Below are 21,392 nucleotides of genomic sequence, written 5' to 3'. Positions count from 1 at the left end.
AGCATCAGGTTAGCATTCTCCGTTATTCATGTATTTATGGGCTGTTGAACCACTTTGCTCCTCCCCATGTCTTTGTATCTTTTTTTAGTAGAAAACCATATTCATAATTCAGTTAATTCAGCGTTTGTTAAAGTAGTTTTTGAATAATTAAAGAAAGTTTAGATTTTTCTCCAAATTGTTTTCCCCCTTAACTGTTTTCAAAAAGGACCATATATGGGCGATTCCAGAGATGCCGTCTGTATAGACAGTTAGCAAGCAGAAAACCAGTTTGAACGTCATTGTTGATATTTATTCTCACTAAGCAATACAGGACATTAAGAAAGTTGAGAGCAGCTTTTTACTATAAAGAGAGGTGATCCATATTTACATTTACATCCACTATTGTTGTCATAATATCTCATCTCTAACTGACAGTGTATAGACCCAAAAATAAGACTTGAAACTTACAGTTTGTTGTACTGTATTTTGAAAATGTGCATGTGTCTAAGCTCTTCTTTACAGTCTTTGTTTTTCCCTGCTTCATTGTTGGGAGCCAGTATGAGCATCAATCGGCCTTTTTCAAAGCAAACATACTAAAGAGTTGCCTTTAATTAATTTTGTACATGTTATGCAAAAAAAACCCTTAGAAGCACATTGTACATACATGCTTCTTCCATTCTTTCTAAAGAGAGAATCATTCATTTCAAGCTTTTATTTTGTGCCTAGCGGGAAATTATGCAAAACCCTATTCTTTCTGATGGGCATATGACTGCACAGATCCAGGCGAATAATTGTCTAAAAGGTGCTGATGTGATGGGAAAAAACACGGCAGAGCTATATTTCAACACTTCTAAATGCCAGTCAAACAAAAATGTTAGTTGCAGAGCAGTCTGTGTTTGCTGTTGATACACTGATTTGGTAGTTTTTAAGTAGAAAATGAATGTTTAAAATAACTGTGATTATTGTGTGTAAGCTGACAAACAGGCTCCACCTTCGTCGCTATGGAGGTTTGGCCGACACTGTCACAAAGCATCTCACTGCAGCCCATTGTAGAGCTGTGCATTAAGCGCCTAAGGTAGGAATTATATCCGTCTATGGGCTTTCTGCAAATGTATCTGGATGCCTTACATTGTTCTTGATGCATTTTAATGGGAGTCAAACTGTCCCCTTCGACAAATCTACTATGCTCCCTGGTTTCATGATTACAATATTCAGTGCAAACCAATGCGCTGTCGAGAGCATTTTGTCAGCTCTAATGCTATTTGTAGCCATGGTTTGTTAGGCTATTTAGAGAGCTATGAAACATTTCCATGAAATCTGCTGTTTTCAAACCCCCCCCCCAAAAAAATAAAAATAAAAAACATAATAATAAAAAAAATAAAAAAAATAAGCGTTTCGATTCATGATTCAATTCAATTACATTTTTTCCTCCCCCCAATTTATAACAAAACAACTGCGAACTGTAAATATATTTTAAAAATATATATTGATTGTATTTAATTGAAGTGCATCAACATAAACAAAACTGCAAAGGCAAATCCTTTATCTGACTGAAAAGTCACTGCGCAACAAAGATTGTTAAACATCCAAATTATTTATACTGTATTTGAGCTAATAAAACAACAACACATCCTGAGGTAACTGAGGCACATTTGTACAGCAGGACCTCCTTCCTCTAAGCAGAGAGCAGGGAGCAAAACAAAAATGCAAAAAATATATATATATATATATAATATAAATATATATATATATATATATATATATATATATATATATATATATATATATTAAAATATGAATCGATTTGACCTACCAACTCAATATTTTAAATCAAATCTATTTTTTTTCCCAGCCCTTAAAGAAACTAGTACTTTATTACCTACTGTACAAATGCAAAACAAACTCGTTACTCGTTACTCGCTACTCGTTACTCGGAACACGTAATCTGAGTACTCTAACACGTTACTAAGTAGCGCGTTATCCCCAACACTTTTCCCTGGACCCCACTTTTGGAACCCCTGTAATAAGATATAAACATCTTGCAGAGGTTGATTGTTTTACCACCATATTTATTCTCTCTTTCAGAATATGCAACAGCAAACTGGCCCCACAACGTAAAGGAGCTTTACCCAAATCTAAAACCAGATTCTAAACTGAATCTGAATTTTATCTGTGACGATCCCCTCTCTCATCTTCTTTAGTACAGGAAACCTGTACATAACCCTCGTACAATTGTTCCACAGCCTGATTACTATAAAATATTAACTGTTTCCTGTGTTGGACAAAGCCTATAGTCTTATATAGTCTTATAGGCGCCCTGACGCTAGCAAATCCACTCTGACCTTGCTCAATATCACAGTCCATGTATATAGACTTTTTCAAATTCTGCCCCTAGTTTTATTGGCCGTACACAAACCCAGTAATAAGCCAGCAATGGCAGGAGCTTGCTACAATTCACCAGGGAGCGTGTGCTAGAGCTTCTGCTGCAAGAATGAAAATAAATGAGCGGGTACAAGCCTGAGAATTAGACTGGATCTATCAATGGATTCTCTGAGGTGCTGTGCAGTGCATATAGCCTCCCTTAGACAGTATGGAAGATATCATCGTTTATTTTTGGACTCGAGTCAGTAATCAGGGTGCTAGTTTTGTCAATTATTTGTAATTTCTGCCCCCATGACAACCCATAAGCCCGTAAGATCTAGCACAATGGCGGGCCTCGTAAAGGAAAGGCAAATCCAAAGACTTTATGGGATTACCGACTCGCTCGTAAAGCAGGAACTCAGCGCCCCTCCTGAGCGAATATTGCATTGATGGGATTTATTTTGTACCTCTACCAAATACGGAGTTCAGGGCTTTGATGAAGCCGGGGAGATCCAATAACACAGTGTCAACACAGGGAGAGGCTATCAATATGCATCACCTCCGAGCAGCCGATAACCAGCAGACTGCTGCTGCGAGGGCTCGAGAGGAAATGTGCGCGAGGAGGCCGCCGGATATGACCAGCTCCACTGTGAATGCAAAGTTAAAGCACAATCCAATGTTACTCCTGGCATTGAAGCAAATCAGCCGCCCTAACCAGACACAACTGTACAGGATTTTCAGCTTAAAAAAAAAACCTCTAATCTCTAATTAATTTGTCTGTGAAATGTCTCTGTCTTGAAGGGAAAAATCAGCTTCCAGAGTCTAGCAACGCTCTGAAAGAGAGAATAGAGATTTCATCAGTGCAATAACCTTTCAATAACTTCACTGTTTTCCATAGTTTTCGTGGTATCAAATATATTGATCTATTTACATCAAACTGATGTTTATGACATTGCCTCGTCATTTTGAAAAGAGACCCTGTGAAATGGCTCTGCTTTACTGTCTTAGTTTTTGTGTGTCTTAGACTCAAAATAATAATAATAATATATATATAATTGGTTTGAATTCACAAATATCTTGTTTTTGTTTTAATGAAAGTACATTTTGTATTTTTGAGGGACATTCGTTTGAAAAGGGCAGAAAACAACACTGAATGAATTATTGACAGCTACAGCTACAAACACCCTGAGCTCCATTCATGTGTGAGCCAAGCACTTTGCAGTCGAAACGTTTCATTTGTCGCTAAATAAGTGCGAACTAACTTCACTGAAGCAAACAGTCATTGTCAGAGATAAACACAGGCAGAAATTACTCATTTTGTTTTGTGGATTTGAATTTTAAAATCCATAAACACAGTTGCTTTCTCCATACAAACTTCCTTTCATATCAAGTCCAATCAGACGTGATGTCCTGGTGAAGCAGATGCACAGTGACTGATATATGCTCTTTACCATCTAAGTGCATGCTATTTACTTCTCTATATAGTATTAATTTATAAGTAACAGACGTTCAAGCTACATATTGCATTGTTTATGTATGCGGCTGAGCCACGTGCTCCAGCGTTTGTTTCCCCAGAGTGGAGGTAATGAACAGAGCTGGGACTGATGCTCTTTCTTCTCCAGCTCCATATTTAATACTCATGTGCGCCTGCCGCTACCGCTGCAGCTGACGCCGAGAAACATGTACAATGTGCTGAGTGAGTCACGCATGATTTTATGCCACGCTGTGCCAACTGTGGGCTGAGCTTGAACGCCAACGTGTGGATTATGTTGAACTCATTATGATACCATCTCATTAAGTGAGTCAGGGGGGATGTCCGCGTTCCTCATTTGTCTGCGTGTCTTTAATGCCACAGCACTGGTGTTAAAAAGACCACTTTGCTTTCCTTTGATAATCTCACTAATGATAAGGTATATGGGCTGCCTGTGCCCACTTTACAGCTATTCTAATGGCTTGTTTCACCGACACTAATGCCTTTGCAGTGCATTAAATTACAACATATCTGAGGCACACCGGCTCAGCTGTCAGGAGGCGCCTCTATAGAGACAATAAGTCCAGTTTATCGTTGGTTCAAAGTAGTGGTTTCCTTTGATTTCAGCGCACAAGGACATGCCATTATTTTCCCTGGCCTTTGGTGTTGTCACAATGTGCACTTTTTACTGTTGCAGATGAACAATTAATTGGTCACTTTTTTCAAATATGTCACTTTAATGTGACAGACGTATTGGGCTTGTCATTAAAGGAATAGGCCACCGTTTTTACATACTAAGATATGTTCTTACCTCACTTTAGACGTGTTAATATATCCCCGTCTGGTCTTTGTCCGTGCGCTCTGCCAGGCAAACGGAGCACATACGCAGCCTCTCCCATATGTCACATAGCTCCGAAAAAGCTCACGATAGAAGCTACCAAGCTCTTCCACGTGTTCCCTATTTAAATAAAGTTACGTGAAGTGTTTTCATGCGAAGTATATTTACACAGAAATGTAGCATGTCGATTTTATAAGCAGATAAAAAGGGGGACTATATTGTGAGGCGTAATGATACGAGGAGTAAAACGTCCGCGCAGTAACTCCTAAAGGTTATTGACGGAAGTGAGCGGGGGAAGTCTTTAGGAGTTACTGCGCAGACGTTTTGCTCCTCGTATCATTACGCCTCACAATATAGTCCCCCTTTTTATTTGCTTATAAAATCGACATGTTACATTTCTGTGTAAATATACTTCGCATGAAAACACTTCACGTAACTTTATTTAAATAGGGAACACGTGGAAGAGCTTGGTAGCTTCTATCGTGAGCTTTTTCGGAGCTATGTGACATATGGGAGAGACTGCGTATGTGCTCCGTTTGCCTGGCAGAGCGCGCGGACAAAGACCAGACGGGGATATATTAACACGTCTAAAGTGAGGTAAGAACATATCTTAGTATGTAAAAACGGTGGCCTATTCCTTTAAAGGAACAGGCCACCGTTTTTCCATACTGAGATATGTTCTTACCTGAGCTTAGATGAGTTGTTGGGTACCTGTCTGGTCTTTGTGCGTGCCTCAGTCAAGCAAAAAGAACAAAGATGTTGTTAGCATTTGGCCTCTCCCAGGATATTCATATGGTCCCAAACGGGGATGAAGTTAGAAGCAACTAAACGCTTTCACGTTCCCTCTATTTAAATACGGTTACATTGGTTACATGATCCGAGTATAGTCGCACAAAATTAATCGATTTTTAGCACTTTGACCACACAATAACTTAACTCCTAAAGAATTCTGAAGACATTACTGCACAGACTTCGAGGTGCTCCTAAGGCAGACCTGGGCAAATTAGATGATTGAATTCGGCCCACGACTTGTAGGGCATAGATTCCGGAGTATGTCAAAAAAAAAAAAAGTAAGTCTCGAGCCCGTTCCTTTGCAGTTTTATGATTTTTGAAAGAAATGATCAGAATGCTCACTCCAGCCACTAGGGGGCTCCTTAAACAAAAATAAAAGGAAAGAATTCCACACGTGTCCAGCAGAGGGCACTGACATAATGAGATATCAGGATACAAACAACACATTGGCTACAGTCCTGTCAGGCTCATTATTTTTCATTTGTTAAAACAAGTTTCCTCAATAGTATTTTCCCAATCAAAACATATTTTTATTACAATACACGCCCCATGTATGTTTTGGCCCCAAAGGAAATTTACTTGGAGACCCCTGCTATCGCTTCACTTCCCTGAAACCCCGTTTGAAGGAAGCACAGTGATGCTTTCAGTGCGATGGTAGAAGTGAACGAGTATAAGAAGCTGAATAAGATAAATAACGATGCACACACATGTGTGTTCTTGTCTTGATATTCAGAAAATAATAGTCCTACTAAATACCAGTATCAGATATTCAAAATACACAATTTAGTGAAATGTGCAATAGGATAAAGTTGCAGAATAAGTTTGAGTTATTGTTGGTGCGGCCCTCTCACTCAATTCAGACTTCTTATGTGGTCCCTTATGAAAATGAATTGCCCACCCCTGTCCTAAGCTGTTATCACGCCTTACAGTATAGTTCCCCTTTTTATCCGCTTAGAAAACAACATGTTTGTGTAACTAGACTTGGATTGCATAACTACTCACATAACTGTATATGGCTCCGTTTGAAGCTAAATACTAACAACATCATTGGTATCTTTGCGTGACTGAGAGCATGCACAAAGACCAGACAGGTACGCATCAACTCGTCTAGCTCAGGTAAGAACACATCTCAGTATGGAAAAACAGTAGCCTGTTCCTTTAAAGATGTCAGCATCCTTTTCACACCTTTTGAAATGGTCCACATTCCCTTTACCTGACAATATCATTAAGCTCTTTATCTTTAACCTAATCTATTAATGTGTCAAGAGCATCATACATGTTTCAAACACATATTTTGAGGTTTGAAGACTGCGATCCAAAAGCATTTGTAACAGCACTGACATCTCACACATGAGGAGCACCAGGACAATTTATTGCTTGTGAGATGGGCTGATTGGGCCAAACCTCCCTAAACTCGGAGCGAGGAAAGTCGGCCTCAAACTCCCCCAGTGTGTCCTTGGCTTTAGTCAATTCTATCGCATTTATTGAAATGTCCTCCGACAGCAGAGGTCCATATCTATATATCTATATGTCTAAATGTCTCCAGTATTACTGTATTTTCTTCTCCTCCACGGCACAGGAAATAAATCGATGCGAGCGCGGTCTGATGGTATTGTGATTCTGGACACTGCTCCTCAGAAATGTCTCCTGATGACTCAGGATCGCAGCTGAAAATTGCACATCATCGAGCAGTCGGGAAGGAAGAGATGCAAAAAGAAATAAGTCGAAGTGAAATCAATTTTTTTTCCATCACGTGTGAGAGACCACTTTCCCCCACAGTGACACACTTCCACAGATACATTACTCACCCAAAGGCATTACAGCAACAAAAAGGTGCAAAAGGGTAATAAAGACCATATACTGTACACCACATTCCAAATTATTATTCAAATGACATTTTCCTCTGATTTTCTAAACTGTCAACTCAAATGAGAGTCAGCATAATTTTCAAGTCTTTAACTGGTAGAGGATCATTTGAAAGTTCAATAGGGTTGAGGTCAGGGGAGGATCATAGAAGAAAGTGGTGAGTCAGAAACTCCACATATTTTTCAGAGGTCATTTTCAAACCTTCAGGGAGCCTAAAAGGGCCTAAAGGGCCCGACCAGCTCTCTCCCCATGAATCCAGGCCAAAACATGACTCCGCCCCCTCCTTACTGACTTCACAGCCTTGTTGGGACATGGTGGCCATTCACCAACCATCCACCACTCCATCCATCTGACCATCCAGGGTTACACCTCACTCATCAGTGAACAAGACTGTTTGAAAATGAGTCTTCGAGTATTTCTGAGCCACTGCACACGTTTCTGTTCATCAGCTTCAATTAACAGTTTAGGGGAGGCCGGATAGACGGTTTATGCACAACTGCAGCCTCTGGAGGGTCATACACCTTGATGTTCGGGAGACTCCAGAGGCACCAGCAGCTTCAAATACCCGTCTGCTGCTTTGTAGCAGCTGTTCTATTCATCTGATATATTTGTCTGGCAGAAACCGTCCATATTGTGCCTTTATATGCTCAAACCCGTGTGTGCTGTGAATCAGCCACAAATCTCTTATCAGTGCAATGATTAAGCTTAATCTTTTGTGAAATATCAAAGGTTTTCACACCTAGTCCAAGGCATTCAACTATTTCACGCTTTTCATCAGCAGAGAGATCCTTTTTCTTTCCCATAATGCTTGAAAATTATGGTCTGCTTAATAATGTGGAACATCCTTTATCAGTAGTTTTTCCCTTAACTGGACTTACCTGACAACTAATCATCACAGGCGTCTGAGATTAATGTCAGTGATTCAAAGAGCCCTGAGACACAATACCATCCATCCATCCACCTTTTTTCTTTTTTTTTACCTTTTTGACACTGAAATACAATTTGTATAATAATTTGGAACGCGGTGTATGCTTTTATTGCATAGGGGATTTGTGAAATTGTCATCATATGTACAACCTAAATGAAGTTGCAACTGCTTTGAGGTATTGTTGACTATGGGGGAGGCGAGGGAGGACTAAATATTTGGTCACAAAGTCATTTTCACTTTGCCCCGGTCCCAAACTCTGATGCTTTTGCGCTGCAGTTTCATGCACAACCCCAGTTTCAAAAAGATTAAGCACTTCAGAAGCAAAAGTATTGGACATGTTGTTAATTCTACAGTCTTGTCTAAAAAGTCGTTTTTTAAAGCATGTACTTCTCCCCCTTCACCCTGAGATCCCGTTTTCCGCAGTCTCATCAATTATTTACACCATATTTTGGCCGTAATGCCCAGTCGTGCTGTTTGGCCAGATTAAAAAGCCAATGTGATGGAGCTTCCCAATTGTCTTGATGAGTGCAGGGACTTATCAGGCACGCTGTCGGCCCACACGCGCTTGTATCGAGCATCACTACATCTCCAGTCAGTGGCTTTCCCCTTGATCTGTAAAGCTGCTGTCTCTCCTGGGGAAACTCCTACACGGTGAGAAGATGCGTGTGACCGCTGGATACAGGATAAAGTGAGGCTCTCGTGCAGCTTTTCTTCACACAATGCTCGGTTTTCGTGTAGGCGGGAGCGCACATGATTTGCTGGACACAGAAATTGTATTAGCTCGAAGAATAAGCAATTGCACTGGTCCTCTTAACTTTTTACAGCTAGTAACCCAACATAATTAGTTTACAATGGGCGGTCGGTAATTTATGACAAAGAGCCCCAGGCAGAGCTGAAGCAGAACAAATGTGGAGCTAAATGGAGAATGGAGAAAGAAATAATGAAAACATTGTCACTTGTTTAAAAAAAAAAGCTTTGGAATCTGGAAACATCGAAACAAATGACTGAACTGAGCAAACAGAAAATATTATGTTACCTTTAGAAGCTCAAGTCTTTGTCACGTCTTAAAGTTTGCACCCAGGTCCGGACCCTCAAACTGTCGACACTGTCTAGACTTTTCTGGAGCTGCCTGTCGTCATGACAACGGGGGCACACAAATCTAATATGAAACTACGTGGCTTCAATATTATTTATACGGGTAAGTATAAATAGGACCTTCAACTTTTCAAACTATTTTTTGTTTTATTTTATTTTTTTAGCCTTAAACCATGTTTTAACACGGTTCCCTTCTCAAAAACATACCTGGAGTAGTTTTTCTCTTCATTCAGTTTTGAGTACCTGTTCACTTTGATCTTTTCACTTTTCACTGCTGAAGTGCTCCGCTCTGGCTCATACTGCATAATACATGTTTAAAGTCCACAATCCAAAGTGTGTTCACCATGGCAGCATGAAGGTGCTAACTACACTGTAAAGTGAAAGTTTGTTCCTACAAGCTCTAGATAAACTCCACAGATGTGCGTGACTCTCCTCTTCACCTCCACAAAGTGGAGTTGATCCAAAGTCAGAACTTGGTTTGGAAAGAAGACCTTTTTTTCCAGACCAAACTGTTTTTGACATTTTTGATGGTGAACCTCCTTGTCCTTTTGTCAATCAACTATATTATCTTGGTCTTAACCAGCAGGTTAACATATCAAGTTGGAATAATTTGGGCATAACTCAAGCAGTGAACAGAGCGTAAAATGTGATGTGAAAAGTCTGTGGCTCCAGTGTTGATGGTTGAGAATCGCAGACCCAGAGAATAAAAACAGCAGACAGCAGTTTCTTTCTTTGTTGCATTGTCAATTAGACCTGGGGTTTGAATAGTTGAATTGTAAAAGTTCACTGCTGCAGTCGGTCGGCGGCTCAGTTTGAGTAACAACGTTTCATTCAAGATAAATAATAAAAACAACTTTGACGCTGGAGGTTCTCTGCCCGGCAGATACACTCTCTCCTTCTCATTTGCACATCCGGCAAAGATAAAAAAAATAATAATTCCAATATAGCCTAGCGCAGAAAGAAGAAGCAGTGAGGGGAAGAAGGGCCACAGAATGTCATGACGAAAACATCTGTCCAGCTGTTAAACCTGGAGTGATCGATCATCCTTTGAGGTTGTAATGCAGCCAGTGGCACAAGACATTTCTGAGGTTGAACTATTTAATTGATTTCAACAAATTCAGAAGGAAAACGTAAACCCATCTGTTTAAAAGCTGAAGTTTAAAAGCAGGTGGTGTCTAATGGGTAACAATCCTAAACACAGCTCAAAATCCTCGATGGATTTTATCAGTCTGAAGATTTCACCATGGCCTTCACAGTCTCCTGCTTGCAAGACAGCCCGGAAATCTCTCTCTGCTCTGGAAAACCTTTGTAAGGAAGAAAAAGCAATCCCTAAAGCTAGGATTGAAAGACTCTTGTCTGCCTAAAGCCTTTTTGTGATACTTGCCATATTTGGCGGCGAAATTAAAGCTTTAAAGTTTAATTCTGCAGACTGCAGGTGTCCAAACTTTTGCTTGGGCCTTTTTTTTTTTTTACATTAATATTGTTTAGAAAATGTAAATGATGGCGCCCCACTATAAGGGTGTATGTTTCGGCCACTTTTACACTTTTTTCTTGACTCAAATGCTCGGAGTTCTCTGACTGTATCTGAATGCTACGCTAAATATTGAATCTGTGCTTTACACCTATACACAGCATAGTGCAGGTCAGAGTGATACCTCTTCAGGGAGCCATAAAGAGATTTGTCATGTCCCAGTGTCTCGATGTCAAGTAGGCATTTAAAGGGATCGAGCCCGCTCCCTGACCCGCCATACTTGTCTTGTCAGCCCAACTCAATAAAACCGCCGCAGCTGCGGCCCTTGACTTTGACTGATTTTGTGGCTAAAGATTTGGAGCCGATCAGTTTTTGAACCTAATGAGAAGCATCTAGAGACTCGTTGACCCCATGTGCACTTTGCATATAGACTTACTGTAGCACTAATCTGGATTACTATGCTTAGATTAATTAAAGGATTATGCCAGGTCTCAAGACATGGCCCTGTAATAACAACTGCAGCACATCTGAAAGAGAATAATGTAACCTATTCAGGAACAACTGTATGTTTAAGGTGATTATCGTAAATCAGGGTATTAAAAGCTTAAAATTGTGCATTTCTACAGATTTAGACAGTATTGAAACCTACTTAGTAGTTTTCTTTAGTCTGCCTTTTTTCTTGCTTTATTTTCTCATTCACAAACTTTAGTTCTGCTTTAGATTAAAATGCACTGATTGATTGATTCCCGCGACTTTGGTGAACTCAATAAATATGTAAAACACATGAGTAAGACACGCCGCAGACTTCCCCTGTGCTTTGCCATCATGACATTTGAGCTTGAACATGATACCGGTCACTACTGAGAGGCAGTGCATAATGAAGCCTGGGACTCTGTTACTGCCGCAGATACGAGCTGACCTCCAGCCACATCTGGCACTAGCGTTAGCAATAGCATGTGTTTGCCGTGATCCAGCCTCAGTGGACAGGGCTAAGTACATCTGTTTACTCCTGCATTATTAACAGGCCGCTCCACCGCTGCCTCCAGTGACCACTTGTGATCGGATTTCACTTCCCCACTCGCCATGCAAATCAACAGGCTTATACTGTGTTAATGGGCCAAGGCAATGTTTGGCTACCCCAGTGTATTTTGTAGCTGTGCTAACTAGATAGGCAAAAATTAATAATGTTTGTTTTATGCAAGTTAATTACATTGAATATGATAATAGGTTGTTATTTATGTTGATTACTCTGAGCTTGATAAATGTTAATTAAACAAAAAAGAAAATAGCCCACAGAGTTTGAAAAGCAGCAGAGCGTTTGAGTTTTAAAGGACGGGGTAATAATAAAAGATTAACAAGTGGAAGATCCATTTTTAACTATTTCCATCCAGTCCAGTCTAGTTCCATCTCTCTAGTTCTTAAGTGGACTTCCTACATTATGGTTGATGGGCCACTTTTATTTTTTTTGGTTGAAACACAATCATTGAAATCAAGCAGGTAAATAACTATTCAAAGTAATGAACCACCATTCATTCTCTTTAATTGTGTAGAAATATCACTTTGGCTCCTAACTCCTAGTAAACGGCATGTTTAGTAACTTAAGTATCTTTGAAAAAGTAGCTCACAATGTCAAAGAGGTCCGAGATGCGATTTTAGGTTTTAGAATAACTTTACTGGTGTCGCAGAGATACAGGCGAAACTCAGAAAATTATAATATTAAGTGCATTAACTCCTGTAATTCAACTTAAACTGTGAAACTAATACATGATATGCAAAGTGACATATGTATAGACTTAATTTGTTAGAATTTTGATTATTATGGGTCAGCTCTGTTAAGACCCCCAATTTAAAATCTCATAAAATTTAAATATTTTGGAAAATGGACTGTAAGCCGTAATCATCACAATTAAAACAAGTAAAGGCTTGACATATGTCACGTTGCATGTAATGAGTCTTATATATCATATATTATAGTTTCACAGGTTAAGCTGAATTACACTTTTAGCTTTTGAACGATATTCTAAGAAGTAGCTGTACTATTACTCTATGTATTCAACTCAAAGTGACATACAGTGAGATTTATTTATTTTACTTGAAAAAAGTTATATGGAGGGCCTTAACCTGCCATTAGCAAATTATTCTTAAAAGAAAAAATAAAGTATATAAAGTCAATATTTTGTAGTTTAAAGTAAATATTGTAAATACATGAGCAAACACTTTGATTATATTATATATAACTTGTATATATATATATTATATATATATATACACCTTTGAATCAGGATTTGGTTAAAGTTTTTTTAAAGAGCCTCACGATTCAATAAATGCATCAGCAAATGATCTTAATGAAACAGGAATCAACATTATTATTATTCATTATTATTATTCATTAATCTATTTGCCCTTTGTACTTTTGCAATTCCGTCTCGATAAGCTTTCTCAAACTGTATTAGTTTCCTGAGTTGCCTCTTGGCTAAACTTTTGTTTTTAAAAGAAAGGGCAGACTAGAAAGGAGCTCTTAGACTTACTCTGCTTCAAACCAATCCTGTTATAAATAATTGTTTTTTTTAATGAAAGCATTTGCTAATTTATTTACTAACTCCTACATTTTTTTTAAACTCTCTTTTTATGAAGCATTGTGTTTTAAACACAGCGGAAATGAATGAGCGAGACTGATCCTGTTGTCTCTCATTTGGATCTTGGGTAAGCATTCAGAGGAAAATAATAACGTTCAGAACACCCTCACGACACATTGCTTGTATTACTGTTTTTCTTTTTTATGGGAAATGTTCAGCAGCTGCCACTCCCTCCAAATGACTCATCCCCAATGGCTGAACCTCTTAATCCTAATAAAGCCCTGAATCATGTTAATCTCCCAACAAGATTTCAAGCTTCAGCGACAAGGGACTTTCTGCATATAGCGGTCGAACTAGAAAGCCCTACTCCTAAACATGTCGCGAAATAAACATCTGGTGAATATAGACTGCGCTGGTTGGTTAAAAAAAAAAAAAAAAAAAAAAAGGTCAAGTGCTTAGACTCGAAAACGTGACTGGGCCGTAATCCAGCGTCTCAAACCCTGCCAAATCCGCTGCACAGACATGCACCAAACAAATAGAAATGTCAGATTTGGACACAAAGCCGCCTCCGTATGAGGTCGGCTCGCATCGCGTTGAGAGGTGGGTTTAGACTCCGCTCCTCATGTATATACAACCGAGAGGCGGAATTCGTAAAGTATCGGGGCGTAGCGCTATAGGCCTATGATTACGCCCATATTAAACTGCACGCCGTGCCCCTGCAGTTTTATTAGAATATTGTGTGCACTGGCTCATGGCAGACGAAAGGTTTCACTGCTACATCAGGTCAGGAGCACGGGCTGATATTAAAGCCAGACCCATTTTACACTGGGGCAAACTGCATTGTATATGTTGCCAGGGATACGAGGCATAAAGAGGCAACATGCTTGATCCATAAAGCAGTGTCACAGCTGCACAATATTTGACAAACAAGAGATTTATAACTTATTTTTTTTAAGTTTTGCATAATAGATTTGATCAAATGCTTCACCTCAAAGTTAACACAGTTGGCTTTGCTTAAAAGTAAAATAAAGGCAGTTTTTCCTGGTTTTGTACAGAAGGTAAATATTCATATTCTGTTCCAGTGAACCACCGTACATTATGGGTCATGAGTGTGTCCCAGCTCTTTCCTTGTGTAGCCCAGTCTAAAAATACCACTTTAGACTAAGCTGACAATGTGCATTATGTTCATTTGGATAAAAATACTAATAAATATTCAATGTGATTAAAATGTTTTAAAATCTACCTAAAGAAATAACCGATTTCATTAATGTATAAATAGTTAAAATAACACTAATGTTGATAAAAGGTCATTTGTGTAAACAATGTTTTTGTAAGTTTATTGAACGATGTACCTGTAACATCCAATCGAAGATGGATCGATACAGGCGGCAACTCGTCATAGAAGGGGGCGGGGCTTACCGAGGGGAACATAGAATCTTTTGGGAAACACAATTCTTCACTTTTTTTAGCCATTTTCTGGTGGAATATGAACTCATTTATCACAGACAAATAAAGTCAAGTGTAAATCGGGTCCATATGGATATTTTCTCACAGCAGATTGTTCTGTAGAAGTGAAAAAACGGCAGTCGTAGCAAGCGCTAGCTAGCGTTAGCATTAGCACGTTGCTAACATGTAGCATCATGTTAGCATTCTCCGTTTTTTTAATGTATTTATGGGCTTTTGAATCACTTTGACCCTCCCTATGTCTTTGTATCTTTATTCAGTAGAAAACTGTATTCTCCAAATTGTTTTCCCCCTTGACTGTTTTCAAACATGACCATATATGGGCGATTCCAGAGATGCCGTCTGTGTCTATAGGCATAGGTAACCCATGGGTGTAGGTTTGCGTGGGGACCATAGGGACACGTCTCCACCAATATTTCAGGTTGGCCAAGTTGTCCCCACCAACTTTATGTGGAGATCTTCACATTGTGCGATCTTGACTCAGATGTGGCTCTTTAGTCTTGGGAGAGGACGATCGGCATCACAATAATTTTTGTTTTGCCTTGATTGGTCGATATTCGCTGTTTCGATCTTTCCATGAGAACCCGCTCTCTGTGTCGGGTTTACAGCTGTTCGCTACGCAACACCACGCCCCCTGGACTTAAAAAAAAAGGAAAGAAACGCAATAATAAAAATCAATGTCCAGATCGTGACTTTTCACAAGTTTTTGATCATCATCTATTTCAGTTCTGTTTATCACAGAGCTACCAAAATCACACATAAGGTGTATTACAGTGTCTAGTTTCGGGTTTACAACTTATACCAAGTGAGCACAATGAGTGGGAATTTACAGTGTGACAAGTGAAGAGGCCATTTTTTTTAAAATTTGTCAGGCCACAACGATCACAGGCCCATTCTATATTTTTCATTATTATTTTGCTTTTAACTTCACTGTGAGTGTGTTGTTTATTATGTTTTGGCATGAGGATTTAAAAGGTTTATAGGTTAAACTTATTTTTGTTAGCAGAAAAAATACAGGTAAGAATACTGGCTTCCGCTAAGTGGAGGTCCGGTCATTTCAACTTATTTAGTAGCTCTAGGAGTGATTATTTTATCGTATCTACTGTTTACCTGTGTGTTTATTCTAAAGTAAAAGTACCCAGGACCCCGCCCATAGTTTACCACCACATTTGATTAGTTTGAAAACCTTGGTCACATGGGAGGGCTGTTACACTTGGTTTTATAGAGCAGAGAACTTTGAAACATTTTTTCTTACTGGAACTGTCATCATCCCATCACACGAAGCAATAATCAGACCAACATGAATCCAACTCTCAGCATAGCCTCGCCTTTAGTGGTGCACGCACCCACATTGTCCTAGTGCTAAACTTGCGGAGAGGAGGGAATGAGTGACTTCTTGATGACCTCAGGATTTGCTGTGGCCGTCCATAAGGCCATGCCCTCAGCCACAGCGCTGGTTCACTGACTCTTTCACTTCATCATAATCTTTGTCTCATCAAATCACATCAGACTGATTTCCCTGGTGAGGCAGCAGTTTGTCATTGTAGTTTCAGCTGAGTGCTCAGTAAATGCCCTAAATCCTCCTTATGTTTGATTTTCTTCGTTGGTTGAGTTTGCAGAGTAGTTCTCAGGCCAGATTAAAACCTTCAGAATTGTTGTTCGTGTTATTTGTTGCACAGTTCATCAGCAGCGGTAAAAGTACACGTAAAAAGTACGAACATTTTACATTTTATGAAGACTTTTTACTTTTACTTCACTACATTTAGAGCAGGTTCTTTCTACTTCCCTCACAGAATAGAGGTCTGGTGTCAGCACAGTGTAAAGTGAAAAAGTATTTTGAATAAATACTTTCACAGTGACCTCTTTATGAAGAACATTTGCTATTCTAAAGCTGCATTACATTAGTTTAGACCTGGTTTGATAACAGCACAATTCTTCATAAACATAACATACATTTAACTCATTAAATATTCAAAGTGGATACTTTAACCTAAATAGTATTGTAGTATTAACTTAAAGGTACACTGCGTAACATTTTGGCAGAGGTGTGTAGAATAACTAAAATTTTGAATTAAATATTGAATGCCTTGGTTTTATATAGAACTTTTCTGGACACTCAAAAACGCTTCACATTGCATCATTCATTCACTCCATACTAGGTGGTGGTAACCTACTATTGTAGCCACAGCTGCCCAGGGGTAAACTGACGGAAGCGAGGCTACTGGTCTGCGCCTCCACCCTCCAACCACCACCACCAACCACTAATTCGCTCTCTACATTCCCCCAGGCTTCCTGGTGTTTCCCAAACAGTCTCCCATCCAAGTACCGACCAGGCCCTTCCCTGCTTAGCGTCAGAGGTCGGGATCGGGCAGAGCAAAGGCCACAGGTAAGAGTGACTTTACTTTGAAGTACTTTTATTCAAGAAGAAGTAAAAAGTAGTGAGTGACGAAATAAGGACTCAAGTGAGAGTACAAAACTACCCGGAGAAAACTACTTGAGTACTGTGAGTACTGACTAACTGTAGTATTTCCAAAGGAAATGCCAGAAAAATATATAAAAAAGAATTGAACATGGAACACAAACTACATCTACTTTATGAGTCACATGAAGCTTTTGCCACTTAAGGATTTACTCACTGCCAAATGAGTAACTATGAGTAAGTAAGAGTACATATACTTCATTATAATCTTACTAAGTAGAAGTTAAAAGTACCATATGGTAAAACTACTCTAAGAAGTTAGTTACTCAAGAAGCTACTCAGGTACATGTGTTGAGTAAATGTAACTAAGTACTACTCGCCTCTGCATTGTGGATTATGCTGTTGCTGGGCATATAAAACATGCTCCTAATGACCAGCTCGGCACAGAAATAGCTATTGTTGCAGTGAGTAGTCAAAGAATAGATGAGAACCTATTTAAACCTCATACTGGGCTTTCAGTCCAACATCTCCATGGAAACGAGCTCGAGACGTCCCTGTTCCCAGTAAAGTTACCGTCAGGTCTTAAGAGAGGACACATGATTGTTCGGTCATTTTTTTAGGTATTTTTCAACAATGAAAATATCTGTATTAAGATAAATGTTTGTATTTTTATTCTATTTATTGGGTGAAATGGTTACTGTTGTGGCTTTAAGCAAATGTATCACTCCTTTATCTGTACTTTTACTTAAGTAAGAAAATTGTTTACTTCTTTCAGCTCTTCTCCTTCTGCTGAGTTTGTTAAGCGTCTTACGCGTGAAGCAGTGGTTTATGAAGCTTCCTTTGATCTCCTCAGTGTCACAGCCTCTTTCACAAATGCACAAACATATATTTAACTACACTAGCTGCAAAATGCTCGCTGAACTCAGCACTTTGAAGTAGGTGCATAAAAACAATACTATCTGACATCGGTTTACTCTTTAAAAGAGCTCGCACTAATGGAATTATTTATCGCCAACTTCCACATGCTCAAACAGTTTATAAAACATAGGCATAGGAACAATATGCCGTAGTCAGCTTTTGTGCTGATTTGAAGCCCTCACAGGGAATATTTTGAAGACATAAAGTGTTCCTTTAAAACACAATGTTCGTTGTTTAACAGTAAAGCTGAAAGAATCAACTCAACTGGCATCAAAGTCACAATCCAGTTTTTTTTCGAGCCTGTAGAACTGAAGCCAAACCAAACAAAAAATCTGGTGAGACGAGCGAACATTTCCTAATATACTATATTGTAATCCATTTTGCTTACTGCCCCAGTGAATTCAAACTGATTTTGCCTGTGTTTTTTGCGCTGGGATGCAGCTGTAAATGACAAACATCGAATGACCCAGTTGTAGCGTCGGGCTCAGTGGAAGTTGCGCTGAGACTTTGAGAACGCAGCGGAGTGGCACGGGCACAGCCTCCTTCAGTTTGCTCAGTTTCATTGACTGTCACCGCCTCGCTGGTGTCACCTCGGGTCAGCGCAGATTTGATCCTTTCTGCTCCGTTTGCCTAAAAGAAATCACAACAAAATATCAGGTGACGGTTATGCTAGTGTCTTCTTTTCTTTTTCAAACAAATGTATTCTACGCTGTACTGTGCAACAACATGAGGCTATGATAAAAAGCAAAAATGGCTGGATTGCAAGATAATTTGAGCTGCAACGACTGTCCAGTTTTCAAAATGGTTCAGAGTCTCGGTAAAGTCCTGGTTTCGTCCTGTTAGTTCTGGCTTAGTTTGGCTGAAATATTAGTCAAATCTCATTTAGATTTATTCCAGCCCTACATCAGTCCACACTAAACTTACAAACGAATAACGGTTGCGTCTCTTCATGGAGGATTTCTGCCATTTGGGGGTAAGATTTATCCACTGATCCACATTTTGGGACTGCTCCATTTCTTCACTAAAAGACATGCATTTCCTAGAGCTCACATTGGCTTTCTCACATCTGACTAAATCCTTCGCGCAGACCCGTGCATCCTCCTGCGAGCGCTTGGTACAAATATGGTGAATGAATCAACGGCCCGCGGTGTGACTTAACATTGCCACACTAGCCGCTGGGTCCCAGGGCGAGTCTGGCCTTTAGTGGGTGATTTTCTGACGCATACGTGACGCTCTCACGGTGACCTACTGTGATGTGAGGGGACAGAATGAGCAGAGCCGGTGCTAAAATGTGGCGCGTGTTGATACTGGAGTGTGCTGTTGAGACCGCTTCCAGACACTCTTTAATCCTTACAACAGCAGCCCGCCCCTCACAATCAGATGGAGATCCAGTGTAGTGTCTTCCAGGATGACTCTCCAAAAACAAAAACACTCCTAAGCTAAAATAGCAGGTGGTCAGATTAGGTTGTTTATTTGTTCTTTAGGCCTGCACTAAGTTTGGTTTGATTAAGACCTACTTTACTACCACTGTATGCATTATTTAGACTCTATTCATTCTGTTCTAGTTTAAACGGGATCAAATTGACTTTCTTGAGCTCAGAAGCTGTCTAACGTTGTATCTCATAACCAGTAAGTGCTGGGCTACTTAACCCCTTAACTCCCACCTGAACCGAGCACATTTTCTCCAGTTTTGGCTTTACCCCAGTCCAAAAGCTTCTGGAAAAAGCTGTGAAAGTAGCAACAAAACTGAGACGAAAACAATGATGGAAATGTGACAAAAAAGTGAGAAAACATTGACAAAAAAGTTGACGAAAAATGGATGAAAAAGTGGCAAAAATGTCACAAGAAATGGACAAAAAGTTGACGAAAAATGTGACAAAAAAATGACAAAAATGTGACAAAATGTGACAAAAAAATGACAAAAATGTGATAAAAAATAGACGAAAAAATGTCAAAAATGTGATTAAAAAAAATTGACGAAAAAATTACAAAAATGTGACAAAAATGACAAAAAATGACAAAAATGTGATAAAGAATTGACGAAAAAATGTCAAAAATGTGATTAAAAATTGACGAAAAAATTACAAAAATGTGGCAAAGTTACAAAAAGAGTTGAATACCCAACAAAAAAAATGATGGAAAAAAAATCTGATGACGTGAGGAAAAATATCCTTTAAGAGGTTTAAGAGGGGATTTAAAGGGGGGGTATTATGCAAAATCGACTTTTTCAAACTTTACATCATGTTATTAAGTCATTCCCTCATTAAAACCATGCAGTGAAGTGTTGCCTTGGCACATTCACGTATTTTCGAGTAATCTGTAGAAACTCTGATGGCGGCCATTTTAGGGATAAAACGCCTGATTCCTTCAGCAAACGCCCTCGACCTCCTGGAGACGCCTCCGACCTTTCGTCACCAGCCGAGTAACCAACCACTGCCGCTCAGCAGAACCCCCTCCCCGCAGTGTCTAGCCCTAAGATGTAAACAGAGTCATCATGGAGGATTAGCTTCATGTGTTGTGAACCGGAGCCACAGCACACTTTTACAAAGACACATCAGTGTTTCTGTTACCGAAACACCCAGGATTAAAACCGGTGACAAGAACTTATTTCAGTGTCTGGTTCTGCGCTGGGCCTTGATGATGCACAGAGCCTCCGGAGAAAGCTAATGCTAAGCTAAACCTCGAGTCATCACGTGAAAACGAGAAATATGCACAAATAAAGTCAATAAAACCATCACACACATAAAGAACCGTTTAACAATGATCACACACGGAGCCATGCGTGTTGATTTGGAAGTTTATTGCTCACATTTCATCTACAATGGGTCATAGCCGAGTGGTTTTCTCCCGGAGCTAACAAGCTAGCCGCGACAAGCTAACGGGAAAATTCACTGAATACAAGCATATTATGCATTGAAAACGTCACTAAAACAGGCAACTGCTTGAAGCAGCCTTTATGATGATCACACACTGAGCCGGGCTTGTTGATTTCGTAGTTTATTGCTCACATTTCATCTACAGTGAGTCGTAGCCGAGTGGTTTTCTCCCGGAGCTAAGGCACTATTAGCCGCGACAAGCTAACAACCTTCACCTTCACAACATTCATTGAAAACAGGCAGCATATTATGCACACATAACGTCAATAAAGCAGCAACTACTCGAAGCAGCCTTTACGATGATCACACAATGAGCCTGGCTTTACACATTTGTGGTT

This window comes from Gobius niger (genome assembly GCF_951799975.1).
Source record: "Gobius niger genome assembly, chromosome: 5".
Classification (NCBI taxonomy): domain Eukaryota; kingdom Metazoa; phylum Chordata; class Actinopteri; order Gobiiformes; family Gobiidae; genus Gobius; species Gobius niger.
The sequence above is the reverse complement of the archived record's forward strand: the minus strand, read 5'-3'. Positions refer to the sequence as shown.